Genomic DNA, 6,105 nt, shown 5'->3' on the forward strand with positions numbered 1-6,105 from the left:
ACTGCTACAACGCAAACACGGCGGCGAGAGAAGCAGTTAGAGAGCAGTTATTGCAGACGCAATCTTGGGCCATTAGGCATCAGTGGGCTGTGCAGTGACTTATCACATTTGCAAATGATCTAATAAGACTGATGTTGATTACATTTTATATTGTGTTTACAGCCGAGCCTGGGCGATAAATCGATCGTGTCAATAAATTTGAGGTTCCAGACCATTTAAATTAAAAAAAATCAATGTTTAACTTTCGCCCTCCCTCTTACACACAACATGGCTAACGCAAAAGGAGAGTGAGACGAGAGACGTTGGCTCCGAAGAAAAGAATGGTGTTGTCCGTGGTTTGGTTTTGCGGCAACGGACGTGGAACGAATGACTGCGCGCTGCAAAGTTTGTCTAAAGGCCTACTGAAATGAATTTTTTTTATTTAAACGGGGATAGCAGATCTATTCTATGTGTCATACTTGATCATTTCGCGATATTGCCATATTTTTGCTGAAAGGATTTAGTATAGAACAACGACGATAAAGATTGCAACTTTTGGTATCTGATAAAAAAAAGGCTTGCCCCTACCGGAAGTAGCGTGACGTAGTCAGTTGAACATATACGCAAAGTTCCCTATTGTTTACAATGATGGCCGCATGAAGTGAGAGAGATTCGGACCGAGAAAGCGACAATTTCCCCATTAATTTGAGCGAGGATGAAAGATTTGTGGATGAGTAAAGTGCAAGTGAAGGACTAGTGGGGAGTTGAAGCTATTCAGATAGGGAAGATGCTGTGAGAGCCGGGGGTGACCTGATATTCAGCTGGGAATGACTACAACAGTAAATAAACACAAGACATATATATACTCTATCAGCCACAACACAACCAGGCTTATATTTAATATGCCACAAATTAATCCTGCATAAAAACACCTGTGTGTTTGTTACGCTAGCTCCTAGCTCCTCTGCTAGCTCCTAGCTCCATAGAACACGCCAATACAATTCAAACACCTGATCAACACACACAATCACTCAGCCCAAAAGACCGTTCACCTAACCCAAGGTTCATAAAGCTTATATATTTTAAAAAAGTTACGTACATACGCAAAAAAAAGTTGCGCACATACAGTCCAGCGATCAAATGTTTAGAAGCCAAAGCTGCATACTCACAGTAGCACGTCTGCGTCTTTGTCATCCAAATCAAAGTAATCCTGGTAAGAGTCTGTGTTGTCCCAGTTCTCTACAGGCGTCTGTGTACCGAAGTCAAAAGTCCTCCTGGTTAGAGTCTCTGTTATCCGAGTTCTTCCATCTTGACTGCATCTTTCGGGAATGTAAACAAAGAAGCGCCGGCTGTGTACTGTTGTGGCTGACTACGTTCGAAAAATACGTCCATTTCGCACCGACAACTTTCTTCTTTGCTTGCTCAGCTTCCTTCTCCATAATGCAATGAACATGATTGAAACAGATTCACGAACACAGATGTCCAGAATACTGTGGAATTATGAAATGAAAACGGAGCTTTTTCGTATTGGCTTCAATGTGGAAGGCATACCCGTGTTCGCCGGTCTACGTCACGCGCATACGTCATCCTCAGAGGCGTTTCGAACCGGAAGTTTAGCGGCAAATTTAAAATGTCACTTTATAAGTTAACCCGGCCGTATTGGCATGTGTTATAATGTTAAGATTTCATCATTGATATATAAACTATCAGACTGCGTGGTCGGTATTAGTGGGTTTCAGTAGGCCTTTAAGTTTCCAGCCAAGTGCAAGTGATGCAACTCTTCCTGAGAACATATCAACAAACAAACTCCCGCTAAAAAGTAGCATACAGGTGTGGAATCATTTACCCAAGGTATGCTTACCAGAGCGGTCAAATTGCACCCTGCTAACTGTCATGATCCGTGGTCCTGATCATGTTTTGTGTTTTCTGTTAGTTTTGGACTCCTTTAGTTCCTGTTTGTGCACCTATGAGTTTGTTTTGGTTGCCATGGTTGCTCATTATGTTCACCTGTCTCTGATTAATAATAATAATAATATATTTTATTGGTAAAAAGCACTTTACATTGAGCAAACAACCTCAAAGTGCTAAAGTGTATTAAAAAAAATTAAAATTAAAAAAGACATAAAAAATAAATAAAAATAAAAATTAGAACAGAAAAATAGCTACAACTAGTATGCATGTATCTAAAAAAAAAAAAGGGTTTTTAAGCCTTTTTTTAAAGCATCCACAGTCTGTGGTGCCCTCAGGTGGTCAGGGAGAGCGTTCCACAGACTGGGAGCGGCGGAGCAGAAAGCCCGGTCTCCCATTGTTCGTAGCTTTGTCCTCGTCAGTCGGCCTGGCGTCATTCTGTCACCGCGGGGTTTGTTCTCCCGAAATGCAGACGAGACGACTCCGGACGAAAGCGTGAGGTTGGAACATGATTTAATTATCAAAACCCAAAGAGGTACAAACAAAAACGGAACACAAAATTTCCCGAAATTCCAGGATTCCGAAACACCCATCCTCCATTCAAACGATTACTAGGTCAACATTTTTCAACCGATTCCAAAAATTTCCAACACCAACCCATTTATATAATTTAGGACAATTGTGGTAGTATCAATATTTTTTTAAATTCCCGTTTTTTTCTAAATTCCAGGATTCCGAAATACCCATCCTCCATTCAAACGGTTACTACGTCAACATTTTTCAACCGATTTCCAAAATTTGCAACACCAACCCATTTATATCATTTAGGACAATTGTGCTAGTATCCATATTTTCCAAAATTCCCGGTTTTCCCGAAATTCCAGGATTCCGAAATACCCATCCTCCATTCAAACGGTTACTACGTCAACATTTTTCAACCGATTCCAAAATTTCCAACACCAACCCATTTATATCATTTAGGACAATTGTGCTAGTATCAATATTTTCCAAAATTCCCGGTTTTCCCGAAATTCCAGGATTCCGAAATACCCATCTTCCATTCAAACGTTTACTACGTCAACATTTTTCAACCGATTCCAACATTCCCAACGCCAACCCATTTATACCATCTAGGACAATTGTGTCAATATTTTTCAAAATCCATGGTTTTCCCAAAATCCCCAAATTTCCAAGAAAATTCCCATAAAAATGAATGGATGTATTCATAGTTCTACAATGCCCTATATTCTCAAAACTTTGCACCATTTTAAAACCCGATTTTGACCTTCCAAACCCTCACACTCTTCCAATACATTGACCGCAAAACATGTTTTTCCATGTTTGCGTACTTTGTGTGTTTGCCATAAAAAGCTTTAAACAAGTTGAAAAACGTATTCGGGTGTTACCATTTAGTGGTCAATTGTACGGAATATGTACTGTACTGTGCAATCTACTAATAAAAGTTTTAATAAATCAATCAATCAATGGACATCAACGTTGTCTCGTCTCCAAAATTTCCAACACCAACCCATTTATATTTTCTTGGACAATTGTGTCAAAATTTTCCAACATTCCCGGTTTTCCCGAAATTCCAGGATTCCGAAATACCCATCCTCCATTTAAACGGTTACCGAGTCAACATTTTTCAACAGATTCCAAAATGTCCAACACCAACCCATTTACATCATTTAGGACGATTGTGCTAGTATCAATATTTTCCTAAATTCCTGGTTTTCCCTAAATTCCAGGATTCCGAAACCCCCATCCTCCATTTAAACGGTTACAGAGTCAACATTTTTCAACCAATTCCAAAATGTCCAACACCAACCCATTTATATCATTTAGGACAATTGTGCTAGTATCAATATTTTCCAAAATTCCCGGTTTTCCCGAAATTCCAGGATTCCGAAACACCCATCCTCCATTCACACGATAACTAGGTCAACATTTTTCAACCGATTCCAAAAATTTCCAACACCAACCCATTTACATCATTTAGGACAATTGTGCTAGTATCAATATTTTCCTAAATTCCCGTTTTTTTCTAAATTTCAGGATTCCGAAATACCCATCCTCCATTCAAACGGTTACTACGTCAACATTTTTCAACCGATTTCCAAAATTTCCAACACCAACCCATTTATATCATTTAGGACAATTGTGCTAGTATCAATATTTTCCAAAATTCCCGGTTTTCCCGAAATTCCAGGATTCCGAAATACCCATCCTCCATTCAAACGGTTACTACGTCAACATTTTTCAACAGATTCCAAAATTTCCAACACCAACCCATTTACATCATTTAGGACAATTGTGCTAGTATCAATATTTTCCTAAATTCCCGTTTTTTTCTAAATTTCAGGATTCCGAAATACCCATCCTCCATTCAAACGGTTACTACGTCAACATTTTTCAACCGATTTCCAAAATTTCCAACACCAACCCATTTATATCATTTAGGACAATTGTGCTAGTATCAATATTTTCCAAAATTCCCGGTTTTCCCGAAATTCCAGGATTCCGAAATACCCATCCTCCATTCAAACGGTTACTACGTCAACATTTTTCAACCGATTTCCAAAATTTCCAACACCAACCCATTTATATCATTTAGGACAATTGTGCTAGTATCAATATTTTCCAAAATTCCCGGTTTTCCCGAAATTCCAGGATTCCGAAATACCCATCCTCCATTCAAACGGTTACTACGTCAACATTTTTCAACCGATTCCAAAATTTCCAACACCAACCCATTTATATAATTTAGGACAATTGTGCTAGTATCAATATTTTCCAAAATTCCCGGTTTTCCCGAAATTCCAGGATTCCGAAATACCCATCTTCCATTCAAACGTTTACTACGTCAACATTTTTCAACCGATTCCAACATTCCCAACGCCAACCCATTTATACCATCTAGGACAATTGTGTCAATATTTTTCAAAATCCTTGGTTTTCCCAAAACGTTGTCTCGGTTTATTATTTTGCCACGTTGTTTTAATCAAAGTCCGTTGTATCAATGTTTTGTGCATGCATGTAGTTCAGTTTGTACGCCACTGTAGATGACAACCTTAATAGCAAACATTATATATATTTTTGACATGCTGTACTTGCACTGCAGACGTGGATGATGCTGCACAACGAGCTAATATGAAGGCAGCATCACTTCTGCAAAAATAATGCTGAGTCATTACTATGTGACCTTACAACCACCTCCGGCTTGCACTTGAACTTGAGGCGCATGCTCGGTGGCCAGGCTCCAAATAGGAGTTATGCAGTTATTATTTTTAGGAAGAAATGCCTTAATTGTGTCTGTTGTGAAGGCACAACCTGACACCGCCTTATAGAAGCCATGCTGCACAACGACGTGCAAACAAACAACATCGTACCTTGAAAGCAAGGACCGATCGATATTATTTTTCGTCTTTAAAAAAAAAAAAAAAAAAAAAAAAAAAAAAATACATGTCATCATGCATCCCCGCTCGTGCATGTGCTTAAAGCAAATAGAAAGCAAAACAAGCATCGTGCCCGCGCATACTCATGCATTTTTTTATTTTTTTTTAAAGAGAGAAAATCAACAATTGCCGTCATACCTGAGATGTTTGGAGGGGAAATGAAGCCGCAGCGGGAAAAAAAAAAAATTTTAGGGACGCGTCAGCCGCGGTCCTCGTCCGTCGTACCTCGCGGGCACGCGCTGGTGCAAAAAAAAAAAAAAAAAAAAAGATGCTCGGCGTGACCACGTGACACGTCCACGCATGGACACTACACGGATTCGTCGCTCCGTCTAGTAGCATCTAGATCGATACAAGTGGTGCCGGTATCGGGTCGATATACCAGCGTGCACGGTGAGGTTCAGTGTTTTCAGTTATGGTGTCCATTCACGCAATGTAAGATTCTACAGCAAAAAAAAAAAAAAAAAAAAGTATCTATTTTTTTCTTATTATTCCGCCGCAAAAGTTTGGCACGCTCCACAGTTTTCATCCGATCGGAACTGTCAGAGCAGGGGTGTCCAAAGTGCGGCCCGGGGGGCCATTTGCGGCCCGCAGCTAATTGTTTACCGGCCCGCCACACATTCTGGAAATAATATTGTAAAAATAAAATAGAACATTAAAAAAAGTGGAATGAGGTGAAATCTAAGGAGAAAAAGTTGCAATGTTGACACAAAAGCTGCCATGCAGGCTGTTTTTTTCTTTCTTTTGTCTTTCTTTATTTTTCTTT

General features: G+C 39.5%; 1 protein-coding gene across 1 annotated transcript in view; it reads right to left on the reverse strand.

The window, feature by feature from the left end:
* slc4a3 (solute carrier family 4 member 3) overlaps positions 1–5,601 on the reverse strand; it is a 119,752-nt gene extending 114,151 nt beyond the window's left edge. Inside the window, exon 1 of the mRNA XM_062067564.1 lies at positions 5,481–5,601. The gene's annotated coding sequence lies outside the window, so the exon portion shown is untranslated. The remainder of the gene's footprint in view (positions 1–5,480) is intronic.
* Positions 5,602–6,105: the final 504 nt, after the last annotated feature.

Source organism: Entelurus aequoreus, linkage group LG13, assembly GCF_033978785.1.
Source record: "Entelurus aequoreus isolate RoL-2023_Sb linkage group LG13, RoL_Eaeq_v1.1, whole genome shotgun sequence".
Classification (NCBI taxonomy): domain Eukaryota; kingdom Metazoa; phylum Chordata; class Actinopteri; order Syngnathiformes; family Syngnathidae; genus Entelurus; species Entelurus aequoreus.